At 36.2% G+C, this 15091-nt stretch overlaps 1 protein-coding gene across 1 annotated transcript in view; it reads left to right on the top strand.

Moving 5' to 3' along the window:
• Positions 1-3909, top strand: part of LOC134746260 (protein mothers against dpp) — a 118414-nt gene extending 114505 nt beyond the window's left edge. Inside the window, exon 4 of the mRNA XM_063680612.1 lies at positions 3900-3909. The gene's annotated coding sequence lies outside the window, so the exon portion shown is untranslated. The remainder of the gene's footprint in view (positions 1-3899) is intronic.
• Positions 3910-15091: the final 11182 nt, after the last annotated feature.

Raw genomic sequence — 15091 nt, 5'->3', positions numbered from 1 at the left:
GCAATTGTTGGTAAACATGGCGCCTTATTTATTTCTTATTTTTCATATTTCGTGTTTACTTACAGCTTTCTGATTTACCTCGTCGCCACTTGTGGTGTTTAGATTTACATCCGTCAATCTAATCACTCTTGGATTAATTATATTATAAATAAAACATTTTTTATTATTCCACACAGTGCGCTCGAAACACCGCTCCGCCATGACAGTACTGACTAGTGTTGCCAACGCATCTGATTGATTTATTTATTTATGAACACCACAGTTCCCACGATCACTCGGAATGACTTTATATAGCCACCCAGTCAATGTCACGATAATAACAACGCGCTAGTTTTGGTCGAATTTTAATGGATGCTGCGGTTTATTTTGGCAGTGGTTTTGGTTAGCGCTTTTTAAGGTAAACTTAAACCTTTGCCCTACTATGTTTCTAAATTAGTTTTGAAGCTTCTTTGGTAAGTGCTTTAGCACTAATCTAATAGCTCATTCTTGAATAAACCTACACTGATATCTAGATTGGATATAAAGAGTATTGGTCGCATGAAACTGTTCGATCTTCAACATAATACACGTGAATGAATTTAAACTCCCACGTCTTTAACATCAGCTAAATCTGACGAGATTCAGCATGAGATTATATCAATAAGAAAACCTTTATCAGGAACCATTGTGAGTACTGCATTTTTAACCGACTTCAAGATTTCAAAGGAGGAGGTTCTCAATTCGGTTGTATGTTTTTTTTTTGTTTTTTTTTTTTTTATGTTAGTTACTCCATAACTCCGTCATATCTGGACCGATTGCAAAATTTTTTTTTTTGATTGAAATGAAATGAAATGAAATATATTTATTGCTAGAACATAGTGTTGTCATACAATCGGTGGTCTTAAAATAAATAGTAGTCCTTATGTTCTACCACCCTATGATAGGCATGCAATATAAAGGAAGCGGCAGGCAAGCATGCAAACAATACAATTTAAACTATAAACATGATTGTAAGTATATACATACAGATTGGTCCCGTTTTTGTCAAAAAGCAGTTCTGATAATGGGATCCATGAGGAATCGAGGGAACTCCTCAAATGTTAAAGGCATACATATAGTGATTTTAGTATTTTCATCAACAAATCAAGCACTTACGTTTAAAAAGTGACATTTTATGAAGTGGAACTGCTGATGATGATCAGAACGGAACTCTTCAATGACGCATAGTTCACGTTTGGCGATTTGTTCTCTTTGTTATGTTTGTTATGCAAGTTAGGTTTTCAAGAAACATTTTTGTCAAGCTCGAGTTCTGACGATGGGATCCATGAGGAATCGAGGGAACTCCTCAAATGTGAAAGGCATACATATAGTGATTTTTGTATTTTTATTAGCAAATCCAGCATTTCCATTTTAAAAAGTGACATTTGATGAAGTGGAACTGCTGATGATGATCAGAATGGAACTCTTCAATGACACATAGTTCACGTTTGGCGATTTTTTCTCTTCCTTATGGACCCAGACCCAAACTTGGACCCGGACTCGGACCCGGACCCGGGTCTGAACATGAACCCCAACTCGGACCTGGACCCGGACCGAACTCTGACCCAAACTTGGACCCGGACAGCCGGACACGGACCTGGACTCGGATCCGGACCCAGACCCGGACCCGGAAATGCTACTAGAAAAGTGGGTTAGGGGGGTGGGTGGATTTTGAACTGCGATTCTCACAGAACAGAAGTGCTATCAGAAAAGTAGGTTAGGTTAGGTTAGAGCTGTGACCCTTACAGAAACGAAATGCTATCAGAAAAGTAGGTTAAGTTCAGTTAGAACTGCGACCCTTACAAAAACGAAATGCTACTAGAAAAGTGGGTCGTTTTACCTCCTTTTCTACATAATTAGGCAAAAAATGCTGTCTTTTTCATTTCATTGTCTGAAATCTAAGAGTGCACCATCAACAATAAGTGAACTTTCAACGGCATCCCCCATAGAAGTCGGTTTCTTAAAAATTATAATTTATCTGTTACGCGGCTCAGATAATGCTCCGAAACAATCTAATTCAAAAAACCACCCATATTAATTTAGAACTTAGTAGAAATATGCTATTGGTTAATTTATGTGTGTCATTTCTCCACTACCTAAAGGTTGTCTGGAAGAGATCGCTCTTTAGCGATAAGGCCGCCTGTTGTCACCTCTGACTTCATGTATTATTTGTGTTTCCATGTACATTTTTCCTGAGGGTGTTTAATAAAGAGGATTTGTATTTGTATTGTAATATGCACAGATATGATGCACAAGTCGCGTTTTTGGCTTATCTCCGTGGATAAGACACCCGCCACGTACTTATACATACAGGGTTGGGCATATTAAGTGTCCTAATTTAAAATAGCCATAAAATGAAAACAAAACTTCAAATTTCAATATTAAACTTGTTTTTATTTTAAGCATACTAAATTAATTCATTAGCTCAAATCTCCTTTAACCTGTATAACTTTACGCATTCTACCATACGAGTAGAATTGAGTTGCGCGCGGCACCCACTACCTCATCTGTTATATTATCGTCCCATATCTTGATCAACCGATGCTTGAATGAATTTAAATTTATTACCTGTGTGCTCCCAATCCAGCTGAGTATGTATCCCCATAAAAAAGTCTAACGGATTCAAGTCTGGTGAAGATGCAGGCCATTCTTGCCACGGTATAAAATCTGTCATATTTGTTCGACACCAGTCTTGTGTACGTTTAGCTTTGTGAGACTGTCCTGTTGAAAGCAATAATAGTCATCCCCATAGAACTTTTGAATATTTCTAGCATATGACCCTGCAACACGTTCTGAATATAACGTCTTGGTTAATATTTACTCCCCGATCCATGAACAGCAGTGGTAGTTTGCCCCTATTACGTGATATGGCACCCCATACCATGCCGAAATGCACGGTAGGGTGTCCCGAATATTTTTTTTAGTTTTCACTAACGCAAGACCTCTCAAAAGTTGCGTAATTAAATGTAGATTACAAAAATATACTTAAAAATGGTATACAAGTACGGCATTAGGGTTCTACAGACGTTCAAAGTTTTGAAAAAATTGCATTTTTTATTCTATATGAAATGTTTAATCTTTAGCTAATTTTTCAAAACAAATAACCTTTTGTGTCATTTAGTTGTATAACATACTTGATATTATGATTTGCGTGAAATGAAATGTTACCATTGCATTAGCATTTGTCAGGTTTTAACTTAAAACTACCCTCAAATTTCAACTTTTGTCTAGTACGTTTATGACTTGACTCGCGAGTGTTTTCTTTCTGTCGAAGTTATTATTTGTGTTATAAAAGTACAGACAGCCAACCTTGGATGTCAGAGGTTGACACTACATCAACCGACGCGGGCTGCGCTGAGCGTTCTGGAGAGGGCAGAGTTGAATTCGTAGGTGTTCTTTCGGGAGGAGGAGTCCTTAGAGTTCTAGAACTTCTATTGAATGCGTCTTCCATATTTGCGCAGTTTTGTCCCCATTACACACTTTGAATTGCAAAACGTGTAAAACTCACAGTTATCGAAAAGTGCTGATGTAGGTTTGACACAGTTACACAATATTTGTTATGATTTAAATTAATTCAATATTTTAGATGACACGACCGCCCACGACAGCGATCGCCGGCTACTCAAACTACTACCATCTGACAAAGTATCAAACGGGAGGCGATGACGCCGATGACTGAAAATAATTTTCTTTTTTACATGTTCATGTGACCAGCTGACGGTCTTTCCACAGCGATACAATCACCGCGGTAAAAGTCACCCTTTTTAGAGCTTAATGTACGACCTTTTACACAAGCAACCTGTGGGCTGATTATACACATAAACGGTACAGCGCTCTGCGTGTTCAATATAACAACGATTTCAGAGTGCTGATGGGGCTGCCCAAATTCTGTAGTGCATCGGGGATGTTCGCGGAGGCGCGAGTAGACTGCTTCTACACCACCATGCGCAAGCGAGCTACATCCCTTGTGCGTAGAGTGAGGGCCAGCTCCAACAGCATTCTGAGAATGTTAGCAAACAGAATAGATTGCCTGTATCTGAATAACTGCTGCTTGATACACGCACGCAGTAATAAATAAATGTATAGTTATAGTATAGTTATAGTTATTAAGGATAGTTATGTATATAGTTCTAACACTTAAGATTATTTAAATTTAAGGTAATTACTAACCCAATGATCCGCGATGGTTTTAAATAAAGAATTTTATTTATTATTATTTATTATTATTAATCGGCGGACGATTTTGTTTGTTCACAATAGCATCCAAACTATCATCTGACAAGGTATCAGGCGGAAGGCGATGACAAAAAAAATGTATAGACTATTTGCTGCCATTCCTCAACCCACCAACGGAGCGGCAGCTGACGTTCACGAGGGTTCATCATACATAGCCGTTAACCACTATACGAGTTTTCGCCCGGGAGGCGATTGGTCATAGAAATCTGTTCCTGGCCCGCGCTCTAATAGGCCAGCCGTCTGATATTAGTGCTGCTACGTACAGTGATGAAAAGTAGAACAGACCACTGAAAGAACCCAAATCATTATTTTGCGATGTCCTTTTAGCTGAAGACTTGTGACACCGTGACACCTAGCGTTGTTACCTGTCTTAATAACCTCAAAACGTCTTCTAATTTAGAGTTGTTTAATTAAAGAAGTTATCTGCCCTTAAAAGAGTTAGTGATTTAACGGTTCACCGCACAGACCTAAAATTTATGCTTACGCATAGTTCACCGCAACACAAATAAAGCTTCTCAAAACAGTACTTTGCCCATTATAGGTTCGCAATAGAGTCTACGTACCTACTAAGTAAATAAGACTGGCAACGCCGCAAGAATCGTCAATGTTGTAGATGGTTTTACAAGGGCGAAAAGTTATTTCTATTCTGCTAGATGCCCGAGTAAGCGAAAGGTTCCGAAATTGAACCACGAACGCAGCGAATGTGGTTCGAAAAGTGGAATCTTGAGTGTTGCGAGGGTTTCAAGATAAGGAGGTTACACAAACTGCTACCGAGTGAAACACAAAATTTATCACCACACCAACGCCAGGTAAATACTAAACTAACTGTAAAACATTACAAATCAAATCCAAATGAACTCTATTAAATTTTTGTTCTTCAAAATTATCACTTAAAAGTAAATTCCTCCATCCAACATGAAGCAATAACTCAAAATTTGCATCTAATTACTTTGCCACTCTTGTGGATAAAGTGCAACTTTCTCATAAATTTTTGAAGAATAAAGATTGTTTTACGAGCTGGTGTGGTGAAATAGTTATTTGTGCAACAAGAGAGGAAAGTTGGTTTTTCTTGCGAGTGTTTATTTTGAGTCCCGAGAAAGCGAAAGATTCTATAATTGAATCACGAGCGAAGCGAGTGATTCTAAGGTAGAATCTTGAGCGTAGCGAGGGATTCATAAACACGAGATGTAAAATAACTTTGCTCTCGTGTTGCACACATAATTTTTCACCTCAGTAGTGAGAACATATTAAAGGTTAAAATGTATTTCGAATTACACAGAATAATCAGAAAAAAAAGTAAGTCCGGACCGGACCGGACCGGACCGTACCGGACCGGACCGGACCGTACCGTACCGTACCGTACCGTACCGTACCGTACCGTACCGTACCGTACCGTACCGTACCGTAGTATGAAGTTCATGGCCTTCACTAAATTAAAAAGCTACATTGTTTCACTCCCTGGAGTGAGGAAAGTCGCACTTTCCTCACTCCAGGGAGTGACGAAAGTAGGCTTGTTCGAGCTGCTGGGGTGAAAAAGTTATTTCATTATGTTTAAGTAGAGAAATATTATTATACTACTCAATAATCTTTAAAAACAAAGTAAAACCGACTTTAAACGGGAAAAATAAAATATTATCTCGTTTTATATGCGCTAGCAAACTGATACGTTTGAAGTCGGTGCCAAGCCAAATCTTAAAAGCGTCAAGTTGCCGTCAAACCTAATGCCAACCCTGGTATAGTTTGATAAGAACAAAAGAACCAGTATTGTAACTATTTAGCTTGGCACCGACGTACGTGTCAGTTTGCTAGCGCATATAAAACGAGATAATATTTAATTTTCTAGGGTTCCGTACCTCAAAAGGAAAAAACGGAACCCTTATAGGATCACACGTGCGTCTGTCTGTCCGTCTGTCACAGCCCATTTTCTCCAAAACTACTGGACCAATTAAGTTGAAATTTGCTACACATATGTAAGTTTGTAACCCTAAGACGAACATGTAACGTATACAAATAAATTTTCAACATGGGAGCCAGTTTTGAAGGGTAAATGGGAAAATTAAAAAATTAAAGTTTTTCAAACTGTATCGTTACATATCAAATAAAAGAGCTCATTTTGAGAATCTCAAAAATATTTTTTTTTGTAATTTTAAAATAAATAGTTTAGGAGTTATTTAAGAAAATAGATATTCATATTCATATTCATATATTTTATTGGTAATAAAATCGCTGCGGGTCTCATACCGGCGCGGGGTAGCATTACAGTTTTTAGGCGTTGCGTCTACTTCTTCCCGTGTAGTTACTGCCATATTGAAAATAAAGAGAGAAGGCAGAGTTAAAATGCCTAGTGACTTGAAGTGTGGCTTGGTAGTTTCGGTCTGAGGGATTCACACTATAGCTCTTACTGCCCGCTTTTGTAGACGAAATACCATTTCCCAATCAGCGGCTGCTGCCCACAGTTCGACTCCATACTGAAGGTGCGAATGTATGGACGCACGAAATAGCACGCTCGAACCATTTCCGTTGGAAGTAGTCTCGCCAGTCGTTTAATCGCGGAACATGCCGTAGCTAATCTACTGCACACTTTGTCTATATGACAGCTCCAGGTGAGGCTGCCACTCAACTCGAACCCAAGAAACGTTGAGTTTTGGACTTGATTGATCAGCTTACCGTTAACCAATACTGACAGTTGTCTCGTTTGCCGGTTAGAGAGGTCAAGGGTTTTTTTGGTGTTTAAAATAAGTCCATTAGCCATAAACCACTTTGATACTGATGCCGCGGTCAAATTTAATTTATATTCGAGCTCATCACAGGTCGAGGCGTCCACTACCACTGCCACATCATCAGCGTACATGAACGTTTGTCCGGTATCGATGGCGTTCGGAAGGTCGTTTAGCAGTAGCGTAAAGAGAATATTGGGTATAAAAAATGACCATTCCCCCCTACCCCTTTATCTCCGAAACTACTGGGTCTAAAATTTTGTAAAAAATACACAAAATAATTTTTTACCTAGATGACAGGAAAACCTATTCAAACCTATTCAAACGATATCGTGTTACATATCAAATAAAAGAGCTAATTTTGAGAATCTCATAAATATTTTTTAGTTTAGAAGTTATTTAAGAAAATAGCTAAAAAATGACCATTCACCCCTCCCCCTTTATCTCCGAAACTACTGGGTCTAAAATTTTGAAAAAAATACACGAAATAGTTCTTTACCTATAGATGACAGAAAACCTATTAGAAATGTGCAGTCAAGCGTGAGTCGGACTTAATTACTTAGTTTTTGATCCGACCCTACGGGTTTTTAAAAACTCACGTTTCACATAAAAAAATACAATGTTAAAAATTGAGTAATGTACGGAACCCTTGGAACGCGAGTCCGACTCGCACTTGGCCGGTTTTTTCCCGTTTAAAGTAGGTTTCACTTTTTTTTAAAGATTTGAGGAGTTGGACCTCATGGAACAGAACTAGACATTAACACAAATGTTCCTTCAGAACTTACTTGTACTTAACAAATATAACGATAATTTTTAAGAAAAAAAAACCGACTTCAATGGGGGATGCCGCTGAAAGTTCACTTATTGTTGATGGTGCACTCTTAGATTCCAGACAATGAAATGAAAAAGATCTTTTGTCTAATAATGTAGAAAAGGAGGTAAAACCACCCACTTTTCTAGTAGCATTTCGTTTCTGTAAGGGTCGCAGTTCTAACCTAACCTAACCTAATTTTCTGATAGCATTTTGTTTCTGTAAGGGTCACAGCTCTAACCTAACCTACTTTTCTGATAGCAGTTCTGTTCTGTGAGAATCGCAGTTTAAAACCCAACCACCCACCTAACCCACTTTTCTAGTAGCATTTCCGGGTCCGGATCAGAGTCCGGGTCCGTGTCCGGCTGTCCGGGTCCAAGTTTGGGTCAGAGTTCGGTCCGGATCCGAGTCCGAGTTGGGGTCCATGTTCAGACCCGGGTCCGGGTCCGAGTCCGGGTCCAAGTTTAGGTCTGGGTCCATAAGGAAGAGAACAAATCGCCAAACCTAAACTATGCTTCATTAAAGAGTTCCACTTCATCAAATGTCACTTTTTAAAATGGAAGTGCTGGATTTGTTTATAAAAATACAAAAATCACTATATGTATGCCTTTCACATTTGAGGAGTTCCCTCGATTCCTTATGGATCCCATCATCAGAACTCGAGCTTGACAAAAATGTTTCTTGAAAACCTAACTTGCTTAACAAACATCAACGAAGAGGACAAATCGCCAAACGTGAACTATGCGTCATTGAAGAGTTCCGTTCTGATCATCATCAGCAGTTCCACTTCATCAAATGTCACTTTTTAAAATGGAAGTGCTGGATTTGTTTATAAAAATACAAAAATCACTATATGTATGCCTTTCACATTTGAGGATTTCCCTCGATTCCTCATGGATCCCATCATCAGAACTCGAGCTTGACAAAAATGTTTCTTGAAAACCTAACTTGCTTAACAAACATAACGACGAGGACAAATCGCCAAACGTGAACTATGCGTCATTGAAGAGTTCCGTTCTGGTCATCATCAGCAGTTCCACTTCATCAAATGTCACTTTTTTAAATGTAAGATAGCAGACTGGTTAACGAGTAATCTACTCACGCTTAATGTTTTAAAAACCAATTTCCTCTGTTTTCATAAAACAAAGGCTTCCGCTCCACCTGCTTTGTCTCGGTTAAAAATTCATACCTGTTGTCAAACTGGATCGCCAATTGTTCCTTGTTCATGCCGTTTTATTGATAGGGCCCGTACTACTAAATATCTTGGTGTAGTAGTTGATGAAAAGCTAGACTTCAGGGAACACTTACTTACTACAGCTAATCGAGTACGTAAATTAATATATGTGTTTAAAAATCTCCGAAACTCAGCCTCCAAGACACTGCTAAGAATAGTTTACATCAGTATTTGCCAATCACTATTAGCATATTGCATAACTGCATGGGGCGGAGCATGTAAAACCCACATGGTGCTGTTGGAGAGGGCACAACGTGCTGTTCTCAAGGTTATTCTTCGGAAACCCATTCGATACCCAACCCAGCTTGTATACAGTGACATGAATGTCCTCACCGTTCGTGGATTGTTAGTTCTGCGCGTGATGTCTAATGTACACGGAGCGGTTATAAAATCTCCCAATTACAACTCCATGTTGCAAAAGCGTACCTTCAAAGTACCCATACCTTCGACTTCGTCAGTTTTTGCTCACCGTCTGCCTAACTTTCTGCATCCATTTGTTTATAATAAAGTTAATTCTAAAATCTCCATTAAAACATTGTCCGTTAGAGAAGCCCAGAAAATAGTATCAGCCTGGCTCAGCTCCCTTACGTATGAGGATATAGAGGATCTCATGAAAGTAGTCAAGTAATTATATTAACTCTCAACAACAACACACACACACACACACACACACACACACACACACACACACACACACACACACCTAAACAGTACCTATACACCCAAAATTGCACATGCATCGCCTGTAAACCTAAGTTTAGTTATGTATGTAGTTTTAGTTTACCCTGTCTTAAATTTAGCTTTGTAACTAGTATTATTGTTATTACCTACTGATTAGTAACTTCTTTAAATTTAAGTATAGTGTCTTATTGGCATTTCGCACAAATCATGTCACTGATATTTCGTGTCTGGATTGGTTACCTACGTGACAGGCCACGCCTAGTGTAGGAACCGGTACAACCGTCATTGTAAATGCATAAATGTACATAAATTGTCCCTTAGTTTTAAGACCAGTTAATTTTGTTTCTGCCTAATTCTTTGTAAATGATTTTTACTTTTACTTTACTTTACTTTAAGTGCTTGATTTGTTAATGAAAATACTAAAATCACTATATGTGTGCCTTTAACATTTGAGGAGTTCCCTCGATTCCTCATGGATCCCATCATCAGAACTGCTTTTTGACAAAAACGGGACCAATCTGTATGTATATACTTACAATCAAAAAAGAATTTTCAAAATCGGTCCAGAAATGACGGAGTTATGGAGTAACAAACATTAAAAAAAAAAAAAATTGAAGTCGGTTAAAAAGGACTTAAATCGCCAAAATTGAAATATGCGTTGTTAAAGAGTCCCGTTCTGGTCATCATCAGTTCCACTTTATCAAATGGTACTGTTTTGGATGAGTGCTTGGTTTGTTGATTAAAATACTAAAACCGATATAAGATTTGAGCAGTTCCCTGGATTCCTAATAAATAAATATTATAGGACATTAAGCTTGTGCTCGACAAAGCTTGTGTTGTGGGTACTTAGACAACGATATATATAATATATAAATACTTAAATACATAGAAAACACCCATGACTCAGGAGTAAATATCCGTGTTCATCACTGAATAACTGCCCTTACCAGGATTTGAACCCAGGACCATCGGCTTCACAGGCAGGGTCACTACCCCCTAGGCCAGACAGGTCGTCAAAAAATAAAATCGATAGTCGCTAATGGATCCCTTCATCAAAACTGGGTTTTTACGAAAACGGGACCAACTAGGGACTATATACATTCAAACAAAAAAAAACACATCGGCTCAGAAATGACGGAGTTCTGAGGTAACATGCATACAAAAAAAAAACCGGTCGAATTAATAACCTCCTTTTTTTGAAGTCGGTTAAAAACTATTACATTAAGAACTACTTAACAAATATTTGTTAAATATTTTATTTCGTATGACTTTTACATGTGAACCAACTAAAGGGCCAAGCCACAGGGCCAAGCAAAGGTCTTTATTTTTAGTTGACATTAGTGATGCTGGTGGTGAAAAATTCAATATTCCCTTGACAGGGAAAAATACTGGGAAGTAGTAGTTTTCCCAATAATATATTCAAGAAGGGGATTTTTGTAGGGTATATAACTGTTTGAATGATCCACGGTTAGTTTCACTACACTTATATTAGACCTGTACCAATAACTTCTGAGGTTATAAGAATATTAATGTTGCTTATTTTTTATATATAGTTTCCAGACCATATACTAAACCTAAAAATAATATTTTGTGTCATCCTAGGTATTTGCTTAGGTAGAAATTTAGGTATTTCTTTTTTCAATCAGCATTCTGTAAAAAAAATATTAGAGACGAAATTCTTTGTTTCCCTGTAAAGGCAAAGTGGCTTCCGACGTACACACGCATTTTGTGTCATTTTCATCCACGGCTATAATGGCATTTAATAAATACCTAATATTGATCCTAAAACGCCTAAAAAAATATTAGAGTCGATAAGTGAAGTGTTGTACTTTACAGAACATTGTTATATGTTATTCAAACAAATCTGTGTCAAATTCATCCACCGCTTTTATTTAAAAAAAATTTTTTTCTAATTAACACCCTGTATCTGCCACAAAAAAAAATTCATATTATTAAGTTTACGTCTACAATATTATAATACCACATTGAGACATCATTCATAATTTGGGTCATTTTGATCCACGGTTTTTTACTATCTGGCAAAATAAAACTCAATTGAGCAAGAAGGGCGTGCGCGGGGAAGGGTACCTACGCGGGTGGGGTGCTTATTATACTTGCCGCAATATCAGCTGGCGACTGAGATCTTAATACTATCTCCTTTACCCTTGTTAAGACCAACCAAGAGTGAAAGAGATGGCATTATGAGCTGTCTCGCCACTTAGTTTTGCGATACAGTGTATTTATTTCATTCGGAGGCATAATTACATTGTCTTATCAATCTTACCGTAGTAGGTATATAAATATAATTAAAAATAAACTGTAGGCTGCACTCCTCATACTGACCAACATTTGTGACGTTCATAATCAAAAGGTACCAATTTCTCTGACAGGTTATTTGTATAAAGATATAATCAAATTTCGTCTTTATGGTAAACGACAAAGTGGTACCTACCTTTTGATTGAGAATGTCACATCAGCGACTTAAAAAATACTTTTGTTTCGATTTTTAGTAGACTTTTTAAGTTTATTTTAAGACGCAATTTATTGCGATTTTTGTTATGTTTAAGCGTGGCAAGCAACATTAATTACAATGATGATGATGTTCATTAAATACAATATTTTTTCATACTATACTGAACTGTCACCCTATACATGAGAATGAACAGCGCCCTCTTGACAATGATCATATATTACTGATAGTATATACATATAGGCTTTAATATGTGTCATAATTTAGTAGTCCCCTTTGTGGATTCTAAGTTTCCGAGTTACAGCAGTTTAGTCAAAGCGTTTTTTTTTTAAATATAAATTAAGGGTTGAATAAAGAGGAAAGAAAATTTGATTATTTTTGCGCTACGACGCACGGTTTAGGAGATACAGCCCTATAAAGTTTTTTTTATTGTTTTTTTTTCTTTTTTACATTGTGTTTTTTGTATATTACTTTGGGGTTTTATAAAGGGGAACGAAAATTTAATTATTTTTGCCCTACGACGCATGGTTTAGGAGATCAAGCCCTATAAAAAAAATCTCTTTTTTTTGCGTTTTTTTGTGTATAAATTAATGGTTATATAAAGGGAACCGAAAAATTGATTATTTTTGCGCTACGACGCACGGTTTAGGAGATACAGCCCTATATAGATTTTTTTCTTTTTCTTTTTTAGGTTTTTAAATCTTAATTAAGGGCTTCTTAAGGGGAACGAAAATTTGATTATTTTTGAGCTACGATGCACGGTTTAGGAGATACAGCCCTATAAAGTTTTTTTGTTATTATTATTTTTTTTTTTTTTCTTGTGTTTTTGTATATTATTTTGGGGCTTCATAAAGGGGAACGAAAATTTTATTATTTTTGCGCTACAACGCATGGTTTAGGAGATACAGCCCTATAAAGATTTTTTTTTAAATTTTGCGTTTTTTTTAATATAAATTATGGGTTGCATAAAGGGGAACGAAAATTTTATTGTTTTTGCGGTACCACGCACGGTTTAGGAGATACAGCTCTATAAAGTTTTTTTTCCTGGTTTTTTTTTTGTTTTTTTAAAGTATTAATTACGGGTTTCTTAAAGGGGTTTTTTTTAATTATTTTTGCGCTAAGACGCATGGTTTAAGAGATACAGCCCTATAATGATTTTTTTTTTAAATTTTGCGTTTTTTTAAATATAAATTATGGGTTGCATAAAGGGGAACGAAAATTTTATTATCTTTGCGCTACAAGGCATGGTTTAGGAGATACAGCCCTATAGATTTTTTTTTTAAATTTTGTGTTTTTTTAAATATAAATTATGGGTTGCATAAAGGGGAACGAAAATTTTATTGTTTTTGCGGTACCACGCACGGTTTAGGAGATACAGCTCTATAAAGTTTTTTTTCCTGGTTTTTTTTTTGTTTTTTTTTTTTAAGTATTAATTACGGGTTTCTTAAAGGGGTTTTTTGAATTATTTTTGCGCTACGACGCATTGTTTAAGAGATACAGCCCTATAATGATTTTTTTATTAAATTTTGCGTTTTTTTTAAATATAAATTATGGGTTGCATAAAGGGGAACGAAAATTTTATTATTTTTGCGCTACAAGGCATGGTTTAGGAGATACAGCCCTATAGATTTTTTTTTAAATTTTGCGTTTTTTTAAATATAAATTATGGGTTGCATAAAGGGGAACGAAAATTTTATTGTTTTTGCGGTACCACGCACGGTTTAGGAGATACAGCTCTATAAAGTTTTTTTTCCTGGTTATTTTTTGTTTTTTTTTTTAAGTATTAATTACGGGTTTCTTAAAGGGGTTTTTTTTAATTATTTTTGCGCTACGACGCATGGTTTAAGAGATACAGCCCTATAATGTTTTTTTTAAATTTTGCGTTTTTTTAAAATATAAATTATGGGTTGCATAAAGGGGAACAAAAATTTTATTATTTTTGCGCTACGACGCATGGTTTAGGAGATACAGCCCTATAAAGATTTTTTTTTAAATTTTGCGTTTTTTTTTAAATATAAATTATGGGTTGCATAAAGAAGAACGAAAATTTTATTGTTTTTGCGGTACCACGCACGGTTTAGGAGATACAGCCCTAAAATGATTTTTTCCCTCTTTTTCTTTTTTGCGTTTTTCAATCTTAATTAGGGGTTTCTTAAAGGGTTTTTTTTTTGCGCTACGATGCACGGTGTAGGAGATACAGCCCTATAAAGTTTTTTTGTTATTTTTTTTCTTTTTTTTCATTGTGTTTTTAGTATATTACTTTGGGGCTTCATAAAGGGGAACGAAATTTTTATTATTTTTGCGCTACGACGCATGGTTTAAGAGATACAGCCCTATAATGATTTTTTTGCGTTTTTTTTTTAAATATAAATTATGGGTTGCATAAAGAGGAACGAAACTTGTATTATTTTTGCGCCACCACGCACGGTTTAGGAGATATTATATCTATATATATAGCTATAATAGCTCTATAAAGTTTTTTTCCTGGTTTTTTTTAAAGTTTCAATTAAGGGTTTCTTAAGGGGAACGAAAATTTGATTATTTTTGTGCTACGATGCACGGTTTAGGAGATGCAGCCCTATAAAGATTTTTTTGTTGTTTTTGCGTTTTTTTAAATATAAATTATGGGTTGCATAAAGGGGAACGAAAATTTTATTGTTTTTGCTGTACCACGCACGGTTTAGGAGATACAGCTCTATAAAGTTTTTTTCCTGGTTTTTTTTTTTTAAGTATTAATTACGGGTTTCTTAAAGGGGTTTTTTTAATTATTTTTGCGCTACGACGCATGGTTTAAGAGATACAGCCCTATATTTTTTTTTTTTAAATTTTGCGTTTTTTTTAAATATAAATTATGGGTTGCATAAAGGGGAACAAAAATTTTATTATTTTTGCGCTACGACGCAAAGAACGAAAATTTTATTGTT

This window comes from Cydia strobilella, chromosome 1, assembly GCF_947568885.1.
Source record: "Cydia strobilella chromosome 1, ilCydStro3.1, whole genome shotgun sequence".
NCBI classification, from domain to species: Eukaryota; Metazoa; Arthropoda; class Insecta; order Lepidoptera; family Tortricidae; genus Cydia; species Cydia strobilella.
Note: the sequence above shows the minus strand (reverse complement) of the source record. Positions and strands in the feature narration are given on the sequence as shown.